Genomic DNA, 12,385 nt, shown 5'->3' with positions numbered 1-12,385 from the left:
ATTAGGATGATAAAATTTCTTTTGGCAATTCAGTTTCTCGTTCCTCCTGATTCAGGGGACTCCACCCACATCCCCTGTCTCACTCAGAAAGCACTTCCAGCATTGTATCCTTTTCTGCTAGGGGTCAGCCAAGGAGCTGGGTCATGAAAGGGAATAAGGAGTAAGGGAGAATGTCTCCAACACAACAATGTTTCAGAGCCACTCACTGAGAGGACAAAGGTACTTAATTATTTGTAGAGGACCCAGGACAGAAGGCACGGCAGAAATTTTCACTGGAGGAGCCTTTCTCCTGATGAGCTGTCACTATCAGTTTTACCCCAGTCAGTCTCCTCAACTGGCACTTTTTAAGTAACAGGCAGATCCAGAAGTAAGAGGCAAGAGTTTCTTTCTTTCAGATTACAATCAAGTTGGAAGAAAATAAATACATCTAAAACGAAGACTTGTCGAGGACTGCTGACAGGGACCAAAGAAATAAAGAGTCTCTTGGGCGAGACTGTTTAGGAATTCAGAGAAAGGGGAGAGAAATGTGTGTTAGGGCGATTCTGATGGGCTTCATGCACACTGAACAGCTTATAGGTGGCAGGCACCTAAAAAATAAACACTTTTCAGTTGAAAGGTTGGACCTCAAGGAAGTTGGAACTTCTACCTGACTGTGCGGCACAGGCAGGGTGAACTGCAGGAAGGGGAAGCAGCAGAAGCCAACTGTTCTTACTTGATCTTGGGAACTGACTTATCCCTGGGGAAGGAATACACATGGAGGCTGCTCACAGGGGCAGGCAGAATCATACCCTCTCCATCAGGCAAGGCAGGCACATGTCCATGATGGCAGGCACACAGGCAGACCACAAGGGAGAGAGTACCCATTCTCTCTCCCCTCCCCAGAAAGAGGCCCCACCTGGAGGTTTTATCAGTGACCAAGTGCACACGAGAGGAGTCAGCACTGGGAGAAAGGCGCCTGCAGCTGGTGCCTCTGAACTGAATTACAGAAATGCCGTGGGCAGGGTCCCGACCAAGTCTAGACCTAGTTGGGAAGACTGAGTACCAAATTATATCATCTAATTTGCCAAATTACAGGCAGCATGGTAAAAAAGCATATGAGACTCAGAAACAAAAGACTTGGGCGTGAGCCTCCTGGCTGTGTGATCTTCGGCAATAATAATAATCACCACCGACCCTTACTTTGATGAAAACACTGTGCTGAGAGTTTTACTTTCATTATCTCATCACCAGCACTTTGTTGCAGATGAAACTCAGGGGATAAATAACCTGATCTAAAGTCATCCAACTAGAAGTAGCAGAGTGAGAAACTGAATTTGGATCTGGTAAAGACAAGCCCATGCCAGCCTGCTGAAGTGTTTTAAAGTGGTGGAAGGTCTTAGAGTATTCCCTCCCATGAGTGAAACAGGGTATGGCTGGGTGTGTGGGAGGGGAAGCCAGGATGCAGATGCCATGTAGGCTGGAACATGGGAGGGCTGAAGATTCCAAATAGCTAGAATAATGGGGAAGCCTTCAGCTAAATAACACAAGACACCGCGTAGCAGCAGCCCACTTTATGAACTATGAGGCACTGTTTAGGATATGAATATGAAGGAAATTAAACATATCATTATCTCCCTGATCGCAGAGACTTTGTGACCTATGTTACAAAATGAACTTCCAGGTTCACCTAAAAATGCTATGAAATAAACTTTTCATTCAAAGCTATGGAATCAAACCTTTTACTATTCTGTCTAAACTTCTCTCTCAGATCCGTGGCTATGATTCAGATGGGACCTCTCTGGTAACTGACTTCATTTTACACAGTATTTTTACTAATGGCTTATATACATACACAGGCTCTCAAACATCCTTACAAACACATTTATGCACAAGTCCATTTTAGACGCTTAATAACTGTTTACTAACGTCTCACAGTTGTGTGACCACGATACGCTAGTGCTAGGCCAAGCTCCACTCCAGTTTCTAAGTCAATCTGCACTGAATCAGGAAGCTCATCTCCCTGGTCCCATTCTTCTTTCCACGTAGGCTGAGAACTGACACTCTCCTGCTCCTCTGTGTTGCCCCAAATGTTCCTGTAGTTGCCAACTAGGATTTAATGTCCACCCATTCCCCACTTCCAGATGACCATACTGAAAAACAGAGAAAAGGAATAGTAATAATTATAATAATAGTGGTGGTTACAGGCATAATATTAACACTAGCTAAATTTTATTGGGTAGTTACTATGTACCGTGCATATGTGCTAACCTCCTTAATATAATATCTAAATCCTTTTGTATACAATATTTAAACCTTATGTGGTAAACACTATTATTAAGCCTATTTATAGATGAGGAAACGAAGGCTTGAAGACAGTGAGTGACTTGCCATAAATTAAGTGACTGTATATACGTGAATCTGTTTCTGGCCTCTGTGACATTGGTCTACTCGTCTGTTTTTACAGCAATAATCCCACACTGTCTTAATTACTGTAACTTGTTAATGAGTCTTGATATCTAGTAGTTTAAGTTTTCAGGCTTTTTTTCCCCCCAAGATGGCTATTCTTGCCTCTTTGCATTTCTACATAAATTTACACACACACACTTCAACATACTTCTAGGAGTACTTTCGTGATGGCATTGCATCTACAGATAAATTTGAGATAACTGACCTCTTTACAATATTCAGTCTTTTACTCCATGAACATCGGATAACCTTTCATTTATTTAGACCCTCTTTATTTTCTCTTAATAATGTTTTGTAGTTTTGTGTGTAAAGGTCTTATACATATTTTGATGGATTTATTCCTATATATTTGATGTTTCTGAATCTACTGTAAATGGCATAGGTTAAAATTTTTATTTTCTAATTGTTTATTGGTGGAATACTAAAATACAATTGCTTTTTCTTGGATTTCCAAAGAAATGGTATTTTCCCCAACAGTAGAGGTTGGGAATCCCAGCTCTATCATATACTTTACAAGGCGCAACGGCTCAGTGAGCTGCAATGTAACACTCACACCCACTTATTCTACAAAAGCATTTATTTTATCACCAGCTTTTTTTTTAACTACAAATTAAACATGGCAATAGGAGCGTGCAATTCCATTTTGTCTTATTAGAATGCATTTCTTGACTACAGTTAATTTGATCTTTCATAGCAATGACCAAGTAAAATAGCAATGACCAAGTAAAATAAGTTTTAAAATAAATGTGTAACAAGCCTTTATTTGGTGAATTTTATTTTATTTTTTTTATTATTTTATTTTATTTATTTATTTATTTTCCCCCCAAAGTCCCAGTAGATAGTTGTATGTCATAGCTGCACATCCTTCTAGTTGCTGTATGTGGGATGTGGCCTCAGCATGGCTGGAGAAGCGGTGCGTCGGTGCGCGCCCGGGATCCGAACCTGGGCCGCCAGTAGCGGAGCGCACGCACTTAACTGTTAAGCCACGGGGCTGGCCCAATTTTGGTGAATTTTAATACCTTCTTCTTTCAAACGACTAGTGAATAGTTTTTAGAGCAAAGCTTCTTACAAAATGCTTTAGTCTCACTACTATTCAAATAATAAATCAACTGCATGTTCCTAATAACTATTGGTACCTAAATCTATTGGATTTCCCCATTATTCTTCATTTAGTCATTTATTTATTTAACCTTTTGATCCCCTTACCCATTTCTCCCACCCCACACACTCCCGCCTCTGGCAACCATCAATCCGTTCTCTGTGAACTTGGTTTTTGGTTTTTTTTTTTTTGTGAGGAAGACCAGCCCTGAGCTAACATCTGTCACCAATCCTCCACTTTTTTTGCTGAGGAAGACTGGCCCTGGGCTAACACCCGTGCCCGTCTTCCTCCACTTTATATGGGACGCCGCCACGGCATGGCTTGACAAGCGGTGCGTCGGTGCACCCAGGATCCAAACCCTGGGAAGCCGCGGCGGAGGGCGCGCACTTAACCACTATGCCACTGGGCCAGCCCCAGGTTTTGGTTTTTGCTTTTTGGATTTTCTTTAGATTCTATATATAAGAGAGATCAAATGGTATTTGTCTTTCTCTGTCTGACTTATTTTACTTAGCAGAATGCCCTCGAGGTCCATCCATGTTGCTGCAAATGGCAAGATTTCATTCTTTTTTACGGCTGAATAATATTCCATTGGATATATATACCACATTTTCTTTGTCCATTCATCCACTGATGGACACTTTGGTTGTTTCCATATCTTGGTTATTGTAAATAGTGCTGCAATGAACATGGGGGTGCATACATCTTTTCGAGTTAGTGTTTTCATTTCCTTTGGCTAAATAACCTAGAAGTGGAATTGCTGGATCATATGGTAGTTCTATTTTTAATTCTTTGAGGAACCTCCATACTGTTTTCCATAGTGGCTGCACCAATTTACATCCCCACCAACAGTGTACAAGGGTTCCCTTTTCTCCACATCCTCACCAACACCTATTATTTCTTGTCTTTTTGATAATAGCCACTCTAACAGGTGTGAGGTGATATCTCATTGTGGTTTTGATTTGCATTTCCCTGATGATTAGTGATGTAGAGCATCTTTTCATGCACCTGCTGGCCATCTGTGTCTCTTCTTTTTAAAAACGTCTATTCAGACCCTCTGTCTATTTTTCAATCGGATTGTTTTTCAGCTAGTGAGTTGTATGAGTTCTTTATAGATTTTGGATATTAGCCCCTAATCAGATATATGATTTGCAAATATTTTCTTCCATTCAGTAGGCTGCCTTTTTATTTTTTTGATGGTTTCCTTTGCTGTGCAGAAGCTTTTCAGTTTGATGTAGTCCCACTTGTTAATTTTTGCTTTTGTTGCTTTTACTTTTGGTGTCAGATTCAAAAAATCATTGACAAGACCAATGTCAAGGAACTTACTGCGTATGTTTTCTTCTAGGAGTTTTATGGTTTCAGGTCTTACGTTCAAGTCTTTAGTCCATTTTGAGTTAATTTTTGTGTATGGTGTAAGACAGTGGTCCAGTTTCATTCTTTTGCATGTGGCTGTCCAGTCTTCCCAACAACATTTATTGAAGAGACTGTCCTTTCCCCACTGACTATTCTTGGCTCTTTTGTTGTAAATTAATTGACCATATATATGTAGGTTTATTTCTAGCCTCTCTATTCTGTTCCATTGATCTATGTGTCTGTTTTTATGCCAATATCATACTGTTTTATTTCCTATAGCTTTGTAATACAGTTTGAAATCAGGGAATGTGATGCCTCCAGCTTTGTTCTTCTTTTTCAAGATTGCTTTGGCTATTCGAGGTCTTTTGTGGTTCTAAACAAATTTTAGGATTGTTTGTTCTATTTCTGTGAAAAATGCCATTGGACTTTTGATAAGGATTGCATTGAATCTGTAGATTGCTCTGGGTAGTACAGATATTTTAACAATATTAATTCTCCAATGCATAAGCACAGAACATCTTTCCATTTAATTGCATCTTCTTCAATTTCTTTCCTTACTGTCTTGTACTTTTCAGTATACAGGTCTTCCTCCTCCTTGGATGAATTCATTCCTAGGTATTTTATTCTTTTTGATGCAATTGTAAATGGGATTATTTTCTTAATTTCTCTTTCTGATAGTTCACTATTAGTGTATAGAAACGCAATACATTTCTGTGTATTGATTTTGTATCCTGCAACATTACCAAATTCGTGTATTAGTTCTAACAGTTTTTTGGTGGAGTCTTTATGGTTTTCTCTATATAACATCATGTCATCTGCAAATAGTGACCGTTTTACTTCTTCCTTTCCAGTTTGGATGCCTTTTATTTCTTTTTCTTGCCTAATTGCTCTGGCTAGGACTTCCAATACTATGTTGAATAAAAATAAATATTAAAATACAATTGATTTTTGTATATTATAACTAGGATTAGCTAAATTTATTTATTAACTATAACAATATGACTGTTGATTCTTTTGATCCTTTTGGATTTTCTATGTATACTGTCAGGTTGCCTGTGACAAAAGACAGTTTTATCTCTTCATCTTCAGTGTTACTTTTTTGGGGAGGAGGCCTACTGTGTTAGCTAGGATCTTCAGACAAATTTGAACAGAAGCAGGGATGGTGGACTTTGCCATGTTCCCAAACTGAGCAAGAAAGCATTCAATATTTTGCTATTAAGTTATGATGTTAGCTATAGAATTTTTGTAAATACGCTTATGTTACTGATTCTTTGAAAAGACAGGCAGTCTGCCTTTTATTTACAGTTGATTTTAAGATTTTTCTTGTTATGTTTGGTTTTTAGCAGTTTTATTCTGTTGTAGCTAGGTGTGAATTTCTTCTAATTTATTCAGCTTAGAGTAATAATACTTCTTAAACCTGTGGCTTGGTGTCTTTCATCAGTTTTGGAAAATTCTCAGCCATTTTCTCTTCAAATATTGCTTCTGCCCCATTTTTCCTCTATTCTCCCTCTAATTTTCCAACGTTAGACCTTTTCACCATGAGTCATAGGTCTTTTTGTGTGTGTGTGTGTGTGTGTGTGTGTGTGTGAGGAAGATCAGCCTTGTGCTAACATCTGCCAATCCTCCTCTTTTTGCTGAGGAAGACTGGCCCTGGGCTGACATCTGTGCCCATCTTCCTCCGCTTTATATGGGACGCCGCCACAGGATGGCCTGACAAGTGGTGCATCAGTGCGCACCCAGGATCCAAACCCAGGCCGCCAGCAGCGGAGCGCACGCACTTAACCACTACGCCACCGGGCCGGCCCCAGCCATAGGTCTTTATGTTGTTTTCCATATTGGTCATTCTTTTTTACTCAATACCATTCAGTCTGGATTTTTCTACTCATCTAGCTTTTTTTTTTTTTTTTTTTTTTTAAGATTTTATTTATTCAGTTTTTTCCCCCCAAAGCCCCAGTAGATAGTTGCATGTCATAGGTTCACATCCTTCTAGTTGCTGTACGTGGGACTCGGCCTCGCGTTGCACGGAGAAGTGGTGCCTCGGGGCGCTCCCGGGATCCGAACCCGGGCCGCCAGCATCAGAGCGCACGCACTTAACCGCTAAGCCACGGAGCCGGCCCTAGCTTTTAGACTATTAATCCTCTCTATAGTTGTGTCCAATCTGCTATTAAAACTATCTCTTCAGAGGCCGGCCCAGTGGTGTAGTGGTTAAGTTCACATACTCCACTTCAGTGGCCCAGGGTTCGCAGGTTCGCATCCTGGGTGCAGACCTATGAACTGCTTATCAAGCCATGCTGTGGCAGGCATCTCACATATAAAGTAGAGGAAGATGGGCACGGATGTTATCCCAGGGCCAATCTTCCTCAGCAAAAAGAGGAGGATTGGCAACAGATGTTAGCTCAGGGTCAATCTTCCTCACCAAAAAAAAAGAAAGAAAGAAAGAAAGAAAAACTCTCTCTTTAGTTCTTAATTTCAGTAGCATTTTTCAGATTTAGAATTTCCATTTGATTCTTTTTAATAGATTCCAATTCTTTGGTGAAATTCTCCATCTTGTCAACTGTTTTGTTGAATATATTAATCATAATTATTTAAAAGTCTCTGTCTCAAACTCCAATATCTCAGTCCCTTTGGGTCTATTTCTATTATCTTGTTTTCTTCATAGTCTGTTTGTCAACTGCCTGGTAATTTTTTTACTGAATTCTACATATAATGCATGAAAAACTGTAGAGACTGGGTTCTCGCCTTCCAGAGAGGATTTGCCTGCTCCTCTAGCAATCAGCAAAGGAGCAGATCACTTCAATTCAATCAGGGACCGAGCTGACTCATGACTGGTTAGCAATCTTCATAAGGCTCAGACAAAGGCTACTTCTGCTTTGTCTCCACTTCTAGGGAATAGGCCTCCTCAAGTCTCAACTGAGAACCTGGGTTATTTTCTAAGATCCCCCTTCTTGGTAGCCCCCAAAGCTCAATTTTCGTCTTTACAGCATCACAGATTGCCAAAATCTCCGCCCTGCTTTTCAGCCTCTATCCCTGTGCAGCTTTATCAACCAAGGCCTCAAAAGGAAAATTGTTGCCTAGATTTAGATTCATTCTTCTGGGCTTCTCTTTTCTTGGGGATTTTAATCCCTCAAGACCTGGCTGTCTTGGCAGCCTCAAACTCTAGTTTCTAGTTGTGTTCTTGGCTCCATGAAATTGCCTACAGCTCTGCTGCCTTCTCCTCCCCTTAGCAGCCACCCTCAGCCTTTTTGATCTCTTGAGCTGTATCAAGAGTTAACCATGCCCACAAGAAAGAATCAATATGCAAAAAGCTGGGCTTAACTCAATGGGCTTCCCTTCTCTCCAAGATCTCATTGCTCAAGTCTGGTGCCTCAGCAGCAATCTGGTGCCTTCAAACAGATGTCTTTGTTTTAATATTCTATCTGTATTTCCAGTTATTCTTGGTGTGAGCACTGATTTGATGCAAGCTACTTCATCACAGCCACAAATGGAAGTAATTAGACAACTTTTTGATATTTATTAAGTTTATACACATGTCAGAACCTACTTGTTGACATGGCTCTTGCTCTTAAGAGGACCAAAAACATTGGTATCTTTTTCTTCTTATATCTGGTTTTTGTCCCATTTTAAAGCTCTGACAAGAAACAGTGGAGAATAAGGGTAATTGGTTTATTAGTTACATGAATGAACACTCTCTTCCAAATAATTCAGTTTGCATAATGCAAATTAACATTAAATCCTTGTCAATTTGTGTAATTTTAAACCTTCGGTAATCATAGTTACCAGTTCTGGCTCCAAACAACTCTACAACATTAATTATTTCCTTTTCTCTGGAGGGGAAGCTGAAACAAAGGGTGGGTAAAAACGATGCCCAGAGTTCCAGAGTTTGAGGCAGGGCTGCCATTGAAACTGAATAGCCCAGCCCACGTGTGGAGATCTCAGCTTGAAACTCTGTTCTCATGAACAAAGAGCTTGGTGGAATCATTGTCCTTAACCAGCTGGGAACTACGAATCGCATGATTGGGAGGTGGAGGGGCAATTTACCACAAATTGTACCTTAGCAGAAGTTCATCTGGACTTTTTTATTCTTGACATTTAAAGATCTTGCACAATTGATTGTGAAGGTGGCCAATCCTCCCCCTTCCTTTATTATGAGTGAGCCAAGAGGCAAGGGCCTGTGAGCCTCAATGCTGCAACTTTCCCTCAGACCCTATCTGCTCAAATGGAAGAAATGGGACTTGCTGTGTGGGAACCTTCTCTCTGATGCCGAGAACACAGAGCGGCCTCTTGATCATGAGAAGAAACATAAAAAGACCTGTAAAATCTCCCAGATTTTTAACTTCTAACTCGAGGACTGGCAATACAGTCATTTAACAGTCATTTTAATTTAAGCAAGATCTGCAGTCGAATGCAAAGCATATGTGGTAAAAGCAAACTCTTGACGCAGAGGAAGAGGCCCACTCGGGAAATTGATAACAGCACTGGGCTCTGAGGAACAGTTTTCATAAGCTCAGAGAAGAATCACAGCCATGACTTATAGAAGCCAGAAAAATGGTCCCTTTGGACTTGGAGGTCCAAGCAGAAGCTCCTGGGGCCCTATGGACAGAAAGGAGCACGGCTGAGACGTTAGAACTCTCATTTCCATATTTCTGTCCTGGCTCTGTTGTTGTTGTCACTGATGTTATTGTTATTGGCACAGAGGTTCGGATTTCAAACATCTAATCAGAGGCTTCTAATCAGCCCAAAGAGACTAGGTTTTTGGTCTTTCCCTTCAACTCGTCACTGACTCTTGTGGTTGTCTTTGCAAAGACTAGATGGTAGAACAGCCTGAGGCTACTCTTCTGGCGTTAACAGTCACTTTTAATAACTGTCTATCTGACTTCAATACCACCCTCTCTTCTCCTCACATGCCTCCAGCTACATAGTGGACTCTGCCACTTGGCTATCCCATTGTCTCTACAAACAACACGAATAAAACCAAACCCATCAGTGTTTCCCACTCAACTCCCCTCTCTCCTATGTCTTTGTTACTACCATCCCTCAGGCTCTGTGCTATATTATTTTATAAATGAGGTCAGATCCAGGTTAAGGGAAAGCTTTAGTGCAAAAGACCTTAATAGGTAACATCATCTGTCCTTTCACATTCAGGAATCCTTAAAAACAACGCAGAAATCAATGCATAGTACTGCAAATCCTGAGCTCCTGGACCCATTTCAAGCCTGCACTCAATTCTGCCTGCCCACACTCCTCCACGACGGTGCTGGGAGGCCCGGATTGCTGCTCCACAGATGTGGACCTCTAGTGGGTCTCTACAAGGAAACTAGCAGCAAAACGGGCAGCTGCTAATCCAGAGCAGCATCAGCTATGACAGATGGCAGTCCTCACACAGCCAACAGTCACTGCTGACTCTGTGGGCCCTCTGCGATCAGGGAGTCCACCAATCCTTATGGACACAGCCGAGGTCCAGGAAGGTGAAGAGAGAGACTTGAAGAGCTCAGGCTCCTGACTCACAACTGACAGTTTTCCATTTTAACACAGCTTTGGTAAATGTCTGGATTTCTTTGGGAACAAAGATGCTATGTGAACAACAGCTGCTGGACCATAATAAGATGGTAACATTAAGAGAGCCTCAGTTCACCCACACCGCAAGTCTTATACAAAAGGTGAACCAGTTTTATTGCTTAAATACCAAATCTGTCAACACTAAATGGGATGCCAGCATCCATGAATTTTTTTCATATTTACATAATATTGACCGAGTTTTTTTATTGTGGTAAAATATACATAACATAAAATTTACCATTTTAACCATTTTTAAATATACAGTTCAGTGGCATTAAGTACATTCATATTGTTATGCAACTATCACCAACATCCACCTCCAGAACTTTTTTATCATCTCAAACTGAAACTCCATACCCATTCAACAACTCTTCCCTGGTAACCATTATTCTCCTTTCTATCTCTATGAATTTGACTATTCTATGTACTTCCTGTTAAGTGGAATCATATAATATATGTCCTTTTGTGTCTGGTTTATTTCCCTTAGCATAATGTCTTCAAGGTTCATCCATGTTGCAGCATGTGTCAGAATTTCCTTCCGTTTTAAGGCTGAATAATATTCCATTGTATGTATATACCACATTTTGTTTACCCATTCATCTGTGGATGGACATTTGAGTTGTTTTTACCTTTCGACTATTGTGAATAAGCTGCTATGAACACTGGTATCAATCAAGATTTTAGAAAAGTATGGGGGTAGCATTATGACTCATAACTATGTGCAGACCTGGCTGAAAGGGTAAGTAGGTGTGCCATGAGTTGTCATTTCATACCAAAGATCTGACATCCTTTCCATATCCTCTACCCAAACTGAACAGTCACTCTCTATATAGATTAGTAGAGACTTTACAGGACGAAAGAAGAAAAAAAAAGGAGAAGGACAAAGCGGAGGAGGATGAAGAAGAGGATGAAGAGGAGGGAAGTGGCAGGAGGAGGAGAAAAATGAGGAGAAGAGGGAGGAAGAACAGGAAGAGAGCATTCTTTGACATTTGTCTAAAATCAAGGGAAATTTTGAGGTGCAACACTTGAAAAGCTGATCCTGGTGTCTGACTCAAGAAACAAGAGCCCCGAGGGTTCCATCCCTACCCTGCTCATCCCAGCAGGTTTAAACACCATGAATAGGACCAGAGGCTTCCAATAGGTTGAGTCAGTTCTAATAAAAGGTGTGTTTATTAGCACTTAGATAAACTAGGAGCAGCTTAGGGAGCCCTATTCTACCCATATCTCATTACACTTAAGCCCTCTGATCTACGTGATTATGGGTTTGAAAGGACAGGAGGAAAAAGACCCTGCTGCTTCTCCTCTGTTCGCCCTCCTTCTTTCATTTACCCAGAGTCAGCTTGTGGCTGACTGTCATAATTCTACCTAGAAGCTCTAAAAGGCTACTTAACAATAAATAATACAGTACCCTTGGGCACACTTTGACAGCACACAGACCAAACTACAGGGCTGTTCTGAAGGGCTAGTTTCTGCACTTAAAGTTGTAAAAGATTTCAGAAAACTCAGCTGAGGCCTGGATGGGTTATCCTACTCTGCGGTAATATATAGATGGGATTTTATGCTAGTAACCATGCCAAAGCAGTATAAAGTTCACACTCTTTAACCTTTGCTCAAGAGAAGCTTTTATTTGTATTATTTTTTATTTCGAAACCATTTTAGACTTATAAAAGCACTGCAAGTTTAGTATGGAGAATTTTTGTTTTCCTGGACCACTGGAGAGAAAGTTGCTGGCAAGATGCTCTCACCCCCAACCCAGCAGACAGTGGAGGCTCAGAGGATTTGTTCTTGAACACATAAGAAGACACATGTGGGAAACCTCAGAAGTAAGTGGAAGAACCGCTGAGGGCAGCTGAAGGGCCAGTGAGTGTATAATTGTCATTGTTGCCCTGGTTTTACTTCCAGCCTATTGTAATGGGACTGACATCTGTAAATAAT

The 12,385-nt window shown here is 40.7% G+C and overlaps 1 protein-coding gene across 4 annotated transcripts in view; it reads right to left on the bottom strand.

Moving 5' to 3' along the window:
• Positions 1-12,385, bottom strand: part of CRACD (capping protein inhibiting regulator of actin dynamics) — a 255,166-nt gene that overhangs the window by 31,526 nt on the left and 211,255 nt on the right. The gene's annotated exons all lie outside the window — the stretch shown is intronic.

This window comes from Ceratotherium simum, chromosome 8 (assembly GCF_057802395.1).
Source record: "Ceratotherium simum simum isolate JZ-2026a chromosome 8, ASM5780239v1, whole genome shotgun sequence".
Lineage (NCBI taxonomy): Eukaryota > Metazoa > Chordata > Mammalia > Perissodactyla > Rhinocerotidae > Ceratotherium > Ceratotherium simum.
This window is presented reverse-complemented; position numbering and strand designations above follow the sequence as displayed.